Here is a 12,165-nt window from a genome sequence, read left to right as displayed (position 1 = left end):
AGAGTATGATGAGTTTTTACAAAATACCAATTATCAACAAACAAAAACAGTCAACACTAGTTAGGACTTAGGAGGATCAAAACCTAATAAGTCAAATAGTATGGACCAAACCCCAAATACTAATTATTTAGGAGAATCAAAACCTAAAAAACCCAAAACAAAAAGAAGAAAAACATATCCCTTCTTTGTCTTCATCTCTTTGGCTAGTAAATTGTTTGCTGCCCAACTTCATACTACAATGATCACTTTCTGAACAAATTCTTTATCTCTATATATATATTATAGCTCTCCCCTCCTTAATTGAGGAAGCATATCTAGAGTATCCACGTGTCCATACTAATTACGATAAATCAGGAGTAAAAAAATTGTCAAGAAAAAATAAAAACGAGCTGTGAGAAAACCCACCGTACCTCTTCCTTCCCAAAACCCACCGTCTTTCTTCCTCTCCCAAAACCCCTTCCCTTGAATTTATCATCAAAAGAAGTGTTGAAGTTTCTCCGCCATGCTCATACCTATTTCAATTTATTGCAAATTAGTCCCTACTCGGAATGTGCATCTCGAGAAAGAAGAAAGAAGGTTTCTTAATACCTTAAAAACCTTGGACTCTTTAATATAAAAACCTTTATTCCGGACAAAAATTCATTCTCCATTTAAGAAAGAAGGTTTGAACTAGATGTAGCTTAATCGAACCCTTATAAATGGAGACTACCGGTTATATATTTCTAATCACATTCCTAAGTCTTATAGTTTCATATCACGCGTCGATTAGCCGATCGATCCACCATCTCGAAATGGAGACTATGAGAAAGCGTTCAATAATAAAGTTAGGGATGAATCTCATGTTTTTCCAAGAGTTGATAGTTGAAAATGAAAACCGAGAATCGAAAACCTTGCTCATTGTGGTTTGCATTTTGTTCGTGAACCGCACCAATGTGTTGGTGACGATGAGTTTGGATATATGCTTGCCGATATTCTAAAGGAGAATAATGTGAACAATAAAGGATTGGGTTTTGATCCCGGTGCCCGAACCGCTTTAGCTTTTGTCACATTGAGGGACGACGGGAGCGTGAATTCATGTTTTTCGGAACCCAAGTGCCGATATGCTTCTTCAAGAATCGAACTTGACCTTGACATCATCACCAAGGTATGCAAATATTTTGTTTGAAGTGTAATAATGGGTAGAATGTGTCTAATATCTAACTGTCTTTTGAATTCAAGATTAAACCTTTCCACTCTTTAGATTTATATCTCTTAAACTTTTTCATCAAGAACAAGGTAACTAATTTCGTGATGACAGCAAAAAATATTCCACTATGGTTCTATAAGTCCGACATGAACCATGCAAGTCGGCCCACATTCCGCAACAAAAGCCGCAAAAGAGGCCGGAGTGCTTTTGTCCTATGATCCCAATCTTAGGCTTCCATTATGGCCATCTGCGAGAAAGTGCCGAGAAGGAATCCCCGAGCATATGGGATATGGCGACATATTTCAACTAAACACCCTATGAATATGAATGTACTGGCGACTTTCTCTTAAACGGACATGTTAGGTAGGGGCGCTTTTATATAGTGTCTTAAACAACTTTTAATTTACGCTTATTAACTTCTTCGCGGCAGCTTACATATGACACTATATAAGTAAGCATAAGACACTATATAACATGTCCGTAAACGGACAATCCGATTTAAGAGAAAGCCCGCGGTACCACGGTATCTGTCATTCCCTCTATTTAGAGCGGATACGTTGATTTGGACAATTGTCAATTAATATCTTGTCGATTGTTTTGATTCTCAACCAGATTAGTAAAAAGAGATTTCCTTTTTAACAAAAGGCTAAGACCCGTATGATGATGCAGTTGTCCGTAAACTATTCCATCCGGATCTAAAATTGCTTCTTTATGGCGAGGGCCCGGATGGTTGCAGAGATATTACACTAAAGTAAAGACATGGAAATATTCTTTTGAACCATATATGGTGTTATAGTATTGAAGGTCATGTTCTCGTACACAAGAAACAATTCCATCGGGTTCACAATATCATGCTTTTTTCTTCTTTGTATGCGAGGATTTCAACGGCAGGGTAAAAGGTTTAAAGGTGGATCTTGTAGACACTGGTCTTTGGAGATGCTTTTGTAGCTGGAATATTATCACCGATTCTTTCTGCGATCTTTCATTATTTCATGTATATATTTTAATGAATTAGTGTGGTCAATTCTTTATGCATGCCTAAATTTTTTTTGCATCCCAACCCTTATCTGCATCAACTGCCCATGAAGTCCACTTTTGCTGTTTTAGAAAATATTCGTAAAAGCTTCCAAGTCTTGAGACTGAGTGCTTCCTTGAAGTGAAGGTTAGCCTCAAAGGAGTACGAGGCATAAACCTTCATTTCAATGAGCAAAAAGAAATTCTAGAAAAGTTTTATGAACTCAAGAAACGCATTTACGTTTCGATTGACACTCGAGCTGCATGAACGAAGTACAAACACATAGCACTAAAATACAACAAAGGTTTTGAGGCCGAAATAATAGAAGTTAGAACTCGACACTAGAAAAACCCAAGATATAGTTACACACCTCACATGGATCCAAAACTTTAACTTCCATTGATTTGCATGAGTTTATCCTGGAAAAGCAACATGATTGACTTGATGGAGTTTCGAGCTCTCAGGGCCCTCAAAACAATAAAATAAAGGAAGATATTTTTAAAAAGAAACAAAAGAATTGAAAATATATAGATGGTGAGTTACTCATTCTAGGTTCGCTTTTGTTGTAGAGACGTTGGAAGTCAAATATATACCAGATAAGGAAAATGGGAGGGCGCCTTGGGGTGGGGGTGGGTTGGATTTAGGAGGTCAGAGGGTTATCACACTTCACACACTCATGGTCTCATAGGATGTAGCGAATCAATTTTCCATCCAAACAGGTATTTTTTAATTTTTTTGACAATCAGTGTTTCTATAACTTATGTTTTTTAATCTTTCATCCCTGCAGTTAGTAAATAAACCTAAAATTTATCATGCAAGGATGAACTGGCACCACTGCCAAAACGAATTGAAGTTCCCACAATTTGATGATTGATTGGGTATGCAATTTCCAATTTCAAACTTAATACACTCAAACTCAAAATGGAAACCCAACAAAACCCACGACTCTCATACGAAATGATCTCTCTCTCCCACTCTCTTCTCTACCACCCAATCTTTCTTCTCCCATCAATGCAAGAAGATTTGTACAATTGCAGACTTTTGATTAAAATTAAAGAGAATCTGATTTGACTCAAGTCGCAGCAATTTTGGTTGGAGAAGATCCAATGATTATATATGGGATAAAGAGAGATTATTGTGCAGACACAAACTCCTACTTTTGGGATAAGAGAGATTATTGTGCAGACACAAGATTGGAATTTTACAATTTGCTCCTGATGCAGTATCCACTCCTACTTCCCAAGGGTGATTCTGGATGGGGACTGAACACCGTCGAGACTAATAGGAATATGATAAATTGTCTTGGTCATTCTACTCATATATTCTTCCGGTATAATTCTACTCATACCAAGTTTTTTTTTTTCAATAAGCACCTATGCTATTAGCTAGCAGTGACACTTAATTCAATTGATTGATGCTCGACTAAATGCATCACTTTGTTACAACAGATTCGGCACCATGGTTGTCAATGAAATTTTTTTGAAGTTGTCGACCCGCAAAGGAAGACTGATGTATCATGTGAAAATAGAAACACGTAAGCTGATGAGGTATTTCCGACTTAACCAAGATATGTGTCATTTATGGTTCACATCTTTGTTGAACTTTACATTTTTTACGCATTCACCAAGAGCGAGCATACCTATTATGACCACACCTAACCATAGAAACTATGGACCTCATAAGCTTTTCCCATCTAGGATTAGGGGAGGCAAGTCCCTACCAGTTTTATTGATGTTTGAAAAAATAAATTCCAGTGTACAAAATTTCATCACCATCTTTTGGGATATAAGTATACAGTTCCCTTCGAAGGGATACACGAGTCCACAGGGCTTGCTACTCGAGTTCTATGTGTTTAGAGCTTCAGCCTTTAACACATCTTTGATATTTTTGGATAAAGAACCAAAGTCAAATGCATTAGGCCTAACAAAACTAACATATGCTTCATTTTTCTTACAACAATTGAATTACGGTATAAAGCAAATGCAAATGTGTAAGGTTTTATATATATCTAAATCTATTGGATGGATCTTATAATTATGTACTAGACATAGACGTGTTGTATATTATATAGATATCATCGAATAATGGATACATCTGCATGAACCTCTTTCTCATTTCACTATCAGTTGATTCATCACTCTCTCTTTCTATAAGGTCTACTAGCCTCTAGGCGATCTCAGACTAGAATTTGATGATTCCCATGTTGCATACGATGTCAAATCTTATCAAAGAGAGCTTGATTTGGATACTCGCTCTGATTAAAGTGAAATATTCGTGGGTGATGTAGTGTTACTGGAGTGCCTTTTCTAACCATTCAAACGAAACCCGTAATTGATTTTTTTGTTAGCATTTGGGTTACCTAGATGCAAACAAATCTTCTTTCTATGACGGGATTTATGGATTTATGCATCCTTTTTCCTTTAATGGTTGCACCTAATGGGCTCTATATATGCATTATGCATCAACTATAACAAGGCTATGCTTGCATTACTATATTACTTCATTATGTGTGAGATATATCTGTCAGAAATTTAAGGGCTGGAAATCGATTGATGAAGTTCAGTACAAACTCATTGATATTTTTTTGCGAGTATTGTCATGTTGAGCTAGAACTTCCCCTAGCACTGTTTCAGTGGTAGGAACATAATGTATGTTTACTTCCGAAGTTAAGATTGATGATGTATGTAGGATACCTCATTCTGCAACTGGTCACATAATCTATCTAATACTTACACACTTTACCGATTTGGAAAGTAAAAAAATAAAACTCCACGTAAAAGTGGTTCCATTGGGTATTTCCATCATGTAGAGGCGACCATCATGTGTCTCTATATTCCTATCGGTTCAGTTACCTTCTTCCCGATACACAATAGATAATAGAAAACCACTTTTTCATTTTGTCCCGTTGTTACGTATTATTTTGATGTTGACGATGCTTTTTTATTTTTTTGAATGAGTAATAATCTTCATGAGCTATGGTCTCGCTTAATTTTTTACTTAGAAGATTTTTTTAGTTTCATGGAAACTTTTGATGAATGGTTCCAAATATCTGGCGAAAATGACCAGCAAGAAGTTGTTCAACAACTTCACAAGGTAAAACTTCTACTTGCATTGCAAGCGATAAACATTTTGTTGACTTTAGTTGACACAACAACTTTCTGTGCTTCTTGAAGGTCATTCGTCCATTTCTCCTCCGAAGATTAAAGTCTGATGTTGAGAAAGGTTTACCCCCTAAAAAGGAAAACAATACTTAAGGTAGGGATGTCCCAATTGCAGAAGCAGTTTTACCGAGTTTTGTTGCAGAAGGATCTTGAGGTTGTTAATGCTGATGGAGAGCGTAAACGTCTTCTGAATATAGCTATGCAGCTTCGTAAATATTGTAACCATCCATATCTATTCCAAGGCGCTGAGCCTGGCCCTCCTTATACTGCCCTCCTTATACGACAGGAGACCATCTTATTACCAGTGCAAGTATATCTTATTTCTGTAATGCTTCTGGATTTATTGGGATTTAATGATCAATCAACTTACTTCCAATTTATCCCTCCTCCGAAGATTAAAGTATGATGTTGAGAAAGGTTTACCCCCTAAAAAGGAAACAATACTTAAGGTAGGGATGTCCCAATTGCAGAAGCAGTTTTACCGAGCTTTGTTGCAGAAGGATCTTGAGGTTGTTAATCTTTGGTGGAGAGTGTAAACGTCTTGAATATAGCTATGTAGCCGTAAATGTGGTAACCATCCATATCTATTCCAAGGGCCGAGAGGCGGCCCTCCTTATACTGCCCTCCTTATACAGGGAGACCATCTTATTACGGTGTAGGTATATCTTATTTCGTAATGTTTCTTTGGATTTATTGGGATTTAATGATCAATCAACTTACTTCCAATTTATCCCCCTCCCTCCCTCCACCAAAGGGAAAATGGTTCTTTTGGATAAGCTACTTCCAAATTTGAAAGAACGAGATTTGAGGGTCCTAATATTTTCCCAGTCGAGTATTTGTCCCATGCTCTGTGGTGTTTTACTTTTCTCAAAATAGTCTCATTCATGGTGTAGTGATTTCCTTTTAAAATTTGGCCTTTGGCACATTTACTTTGTAATTAGATGACTAGGCTATTTGGACATTTTGGTATGGATGTATTAATTATTAGATATAGATTAGTTAATAGATATGGATTAGTTAATGGATCAACGACAGAATTCTTATGCTACACAACTGCTGTCATATTAAAATCTATATAAAGACATCAATATTCAGGAAGCATTAAACAAAAACCAAAGAAATCATAAGCAAACACATCAATATTCACGAAGCATACACCATCATTGAAAGGTTTACGAATACCTGCCACTGAAAGTTCGTTTTTTCTTCCTGGACTGAAGGTTTTTCCCTGGTACACCATCCTTGAAAGGACTCCAAATTCCTTCCACTGAAGGTTAGTATCTTTTTCCCCTGGTAATAATAAGAAGGAAAAATTATTTGGAAAATCTTTGTCTTGAATTTTTATTGTTAGTACATATTTTTTGGTACATAAGAAGAATTATTTGTTGCTTCCTGCAAAAGCTTTCACCACTCTGAACACCACCATCACCCCAACAACAAACTAGCAAGCACTTATTGGAAAATCAGGATCCAAACCCCCATGACGTCCACCAAAAAATTTTCCTCTATGATTCTAAGTGAAAGAATTTCATCGTTAACTTCTTAAAAGCTAGAAGAGAACGTATGTCCATGGAGGCAAATATGCACAAGAGACAAACAAATAAAAAGAACTCAAAGCTGGATCAATATTCTTGACTAAAACTATAGAATTAAAGCATGAACATGAGAAACCTCTTTTCTAAATAACGACATATCTAAAGAGCAATCTCCAGTTTCTTGCCCCATGGTTGGAGAGGTATATCTCAAGCTTGCGAAGTACATGTTCAGAGTCACGGTAACCCTGCGAATACTAAGTTTCAAACTTGACACTTTATGTATCTAGCTTTTCTTATTTCATACAAGTTTAATTAATGCATCCTCACCCAAGGAGAGAAAGAACAAATTTCTCTAACGATACCAATGAATGCTAAATAATAACAATTACACGATACCTTGATTTCAAGATGGGGTTCGACCAACCCAAACAAAGCTGTACCAAAAAAAACGAGACTTGGCACCATCACCACAAAATAATTCTTTTCCTTATCTCACATAAAAAAAACTATTTTCTTTTGGGTTCTTAGATAGTGTACGGAACTCATACTACACTGATAATAGGCATAGTAAAAAGAGCATGGGTTAGATAAATATCGGCATCTCTATAACGTTCTTCAACAGCAGCAATTAGCATGTTGCGGTCAAGATGACAAAATCAAATTCTTTAGTCTCAACACACGGCTTACCGTCAGGCCTGTAGAGATGAACAATTAATACCACAAATTTATCTTCTCACCAACAGGACGAACTCCATATTCCATTCGGAGATTTAATACGACAAAGAAAAAATGAAAATGAAAATAGAAACTTTTGAATTATTTTCCCCAATACATCGAATTCATGTTCAGTTTATCCAGAGTTTTATTGTATTCACAGTTCACACACACTGGTAGTTTGTTGCAGCTCATCACTGGACAGCAACCAGTTACTCGGATAATGTTCACTGCTCCTCAATATTATATTACATGCTTTTGTGTGCATTGACTAAGCACTCATATATGCTAACTTATCAGTTATTGTTAGTATACTCAAGCGCCGCATGAGTGCAGGACACACCATATTCCATTGCTCGACCTGGCAACTGTGCTAGATGTCCTAATAGTCGTTGGTCAACTTTGGTTATCACTAATACGCACCAGTCCACCCATCACATTTGGTTGCTTATGAGTTAACTGATTCCTTTTGTTTCCGGGCTTCAGAAGATTATTACATTCTACATAATTTCGGTTGACGAGAATTTATACAGCAGAAAGCGATGAACACCAATAACAATCCAACTTGAAAAACTGCATCAAGTATTTGATCAATTCAATGGAAGTCCAAATAAGGAGATGATTAACAATTTGAAAGCTGAACTAAATCAACACGGTAATGTTTCAGAAAAGAACATAGTTACTTGGTTTCGCAACATGCGTGCTAAGTTGAAAAGAAAAGCACTCATTAATGCAGAGAAAGATTCAGATGAAATTCAAGTAGAGATTCAAATTTTTCCAAAGAAGACCAAGCCTAATAATATGGAAGAAACTTCTGGTGACATTGTTCCTTCACAAGAAAGTATGTCTTTAACTTACAATGATTATGACAAGTACTTTATATGTTCATCACACTAATATTACTCTTAAATTTCAGGTTAGCATCAAGTATCAGTTAGAAGAACAACAACTACAAAGTCTACCCCAGTCAAAAATAAAACAGAGGAGGAAAACACAGAAGAGAAGTTATAAATCTAATCGTCTTAGTAGAATGAAACGTAATGGTAAATATTTTATTCTTATGTATTCAATTTATTGTTCTTATACTATCAAATACTTTATTAAATGACATATTATTATTTTTTAAACATTATTTATACCCGGAACAAGTGAAGAAGAAACTAAAATAAATAGAGCTAAACGAAAAGATATATTGAATTTGAAGATCATTGGAAACGATAATTGCATTCACGATGAAAGTGATGATGATTACCTATCACAAATGAGTAGATCTGATTCCGACATTGAAGTGGACAATGAAACTGAAGTTTCCATTTCACGTGGAATAGATGTCTCACATAAAAGTAATCTTCATACAGCAATGCTTTATATTCTTATTATAATAAAATTCTTTAATTTTAATTAACTTTTTGTTTTTTTGAGGAAGTTGTTTTGAGCCTTTGGATTTTGGATGTCCAACATCCATATGTTCTCATTATTGGAGCTATTGTCCAGTGCGAAGAAAGGAATGATAGGAGCAAAAACCTATTAATCCTAAATTTTCCATATGTTGTCGAATGGAAATGTTCAATTGCCTCTTCTAAAAGATACTCCAGATTTTTTGAAGAATCTTTTGGATTGCAATGGAGGGTCAAAATCGTTAAATTACATGGAAAACATCAGCATTTACAACTCAATGTTTGCGTTCACATCTACTGGTGGACAAGTTCTGAGCTCAGTTAATGATGGAAAGGCACCCTTTGTTTGTAAACTAAAGGGCAAAATTACCACAAAATTGGAACATTGCTTCCAATTTGAAGAGTACGTTCAAAGTTTTGCAGTTGTACATACATGATACTAAAATGAAGTCACCCACAGGTTGAACTCTCTTAGTAAGAAAATTGTTAAGAGGAATCCAAAATATGATTTAGATTCTAGCATTGTTTAAGGATTGATTAATATGTTGAATGTTACCAATGAACTCAGCAAGACTTATAGAATGGCAAGAGATAGATTTAAAAAGAATGTCATGTGGCCGACGCCAAGATACAATTGATTAATAGAAGACAAAAAAGATGGGAGACTTTATAATTTGCCATCATCAAAAGAGATAATTTGGTCTAATCGTTGGCAATGGTGATGAATTTAACGAGCACAAAGATGTTATTGTGGACAAGAAATGATTTGGCTTGAAGAGAATCAACGAATTGCTTCCAAGTTTCATGGCAATACATTATCCACTTTTGTTCCCCATTTGAAGATGGATACCGACTTGACATTCCATATAGAAACAATGCAAGTAGTTGGAAAAAGAAAAATATTAGCATGAGAGAATACTATGCTTTTAGATTGCAACAAACTTAAGATTGCAGAAAAAGAACAAACACACTTAGAAATCGGTGCATACAAATTGGGGAAGAAGAAATTCAGAGTCCGAAAAGAAGATATTGATTATCTAAAGGCAATTATAAAAGAGAGAATGGTAGAGTTATGATTATCTCTATGTAATTATATGTTCAATCTTGGAGATGAGATGACTTATCAAACATTTTTACATATATGGAATCATATCTTTAGTAATAAATGTAATTATTTTTTAGCCAAGGTTTTGTGTACAATGTGCTTGAAGAAACCTCTGCATTGCCAAATTCATAGCAGAAGCATAGAATTGAAGGAGCATGCCGCGTGCAAATATCTGGGTTTGATCAACTATATCTACTCTTAGGCCCAATGCTTGCAAGATTGTACTCGAGTACCAATATAGAAAGGAAAATAGTAATGCTGCTCCCAAGTGCAAAATTATGCCCTGTTGGCAAATGACACCGAGTAATGCATACTTCTTTGCTCCATAGGCAAACGTAAGCAAGTAGAAAGATAGACGTAAAGTATATCAAACCACCAATAACTATGTTTATAATACACAAGGAGCTAACAATTGCCTAAAATACATCAGATTATTTCCGCTCTTCCTTATAAATTCACCATTCCTTATAAAACCTCAAGCCAAGTTCATCAACACATTACACCATTTACATTAAAAGACTGAAAAATAACATTATGTCCAATCAACAACAAGTTCTATGTACAACAAAAGAGTTGTGGGATAATGCAACCCAGGATAACTTTTCTCATCAAATCCTACAGTTTCCGACCACCTTCAATTTACACCTTTACTTTGTCCACAATCACTTATTTCCCAATTCCTTTACATAAACCCACCAAATATAGCTGATAATGGATGTAAACTTGAAAAGATTAACACTTTTTTGCTAAACAGCAACAAAACATTACTAAATGCTCGATCATAATTTATTCATAGTGTAGCCCAGTATCATTCTCTAATAACTAGATTGAAGCAATATTACGTGACAGCTATTTCAACTTAAGGTTATTTCGGCATCTCTTTCTTCAACGTGAGAGATATACTGATTAATGATATTCATATGAATCATATAAATTTTTTAGTGAAAGCCGATATAATATTCATATCTCATAACTCTACATAGAACATGTGGATAACAGTTACACAACCGAATTGGAGAAGACAAAAAACCGTCCACAAAACCAATATAATATTTATATCTAATAGTTCTACATAGAACATGTGGATAACAGTTATATAACCAAAGTGGAGAAGAAAAAGAATCACCCACATTAAAAATTAAGTACAATAATTTAATATAACGGCACCCGTTCGTAGGACGGGTTCGAAAACTAGTTAATCTGATTTGCGTGGGTTTCTACTTTTTTTGTGTGTGCTCAATTAATTAGTCGAAATTGTAAATCAATCACTTAACAATTAGTATTTATCCAAAAAAAAATAGTATTTACTCAAAGTGTATATTAATATATTTCAATTTATGTGTTATCTACAAACAAAACTCTTCTCATATTATATTATGCTTGGCAATAAAATTATTAATGATTCCATTTGGATTTCTCATGGTAATGGTAAGAACTAAGAACTAAGAAACAATGAGAAAATATTTGAATGGGGTCAAGAAAATATTTGACTGCGCATACTCCTCGATTTACGCGTCACGCAAATTTGAGAGAATAGTCGTCTTCACCAGAATGATAGTAGTGACAATTTAATTGGTAAGAATATAATGTGTGAACTAGAAGAATCAAACTTATTGTTTAAGACAAAATTAAAAGATCAATCATAAATCTTGTTACTAAACAATAAAACAACCAAACATAAAGGATAGCTTATTATTTAAACGTTGTACTAGGCTATAAACACAAAAACAAATGAAATGTTTTTATGGTAAGGTTGTAAGCTACTCTTATGGCAATTGGAGGCTCCCAACAGTCAAACTGAACTGTAATGAATAGGAATTTCCAATTAATTACCAGGAAGTATCGTTAGAGGAGGCGAAATTTCCATTTGCGGGTATCCTGTTCAGATTACCAATTAACATATGGCTGATAATAAGTATTATGTCACATTTGTGCTTTAGTCTCCATCATGATTTTCACACAACCAACAAATCATACGATCCAAGATTAATGACACTACACACAGTGATTATTTCTCAACAATTACTTAACTTATTGAGGTTCTTACAATCA

At 35.0% G+C, this 12,165-nt stretch overlaps 1 long non-coding RNA gene and 1 pseudogene across 1 annotated transcript; both read left to right on the top strand.

Annotated features, from left to right (window-relative positions):
* The first annotated feature begins 791 nt into the window (after nucleotides 1–791).
* On the top strand, nucleotides 792–2,193 carry LOC147513130 (putative fructokinase-6, chloroplastic; annotated as a pseudogene).
* Nucleotides 2,194–5,208: 3,015 nt separating this feature from the next.
* Nucleotides 5,209–5,740, top strand: LOC147513129 (uncharacterized). The gene is made up of 2 exons (XR_015215221.1): nucleotides 5,209–5,294; nucleotides 5,375–5,740. It is a non-coding gene; the product is annotated as an uncharacterized LOC147513129 (long non-coding RNA).
* Nucleotides 5,741–12,165: the final 6,425 nt, after the last annotated feature.

Source organism: Coptis chinensis, chromosome 3, assembly GCF_015680905.1.
Source record: "Coptis chinensis isolate HL-2020 chromosome 3, ASM1568090v1, whole genome shotgun sequence".
Lineage (NCBI taxonomy): Eukaryota > Viridiplantae > Streptophyta > Magnoliopsida > Ranunculales > Ranunculaceae > Coptis > Coptis chinensis.
Note: the sequence above shows the minus strand (reverse complement) of the source record. Positions and strands in the feature narration are given on the sequence as shown.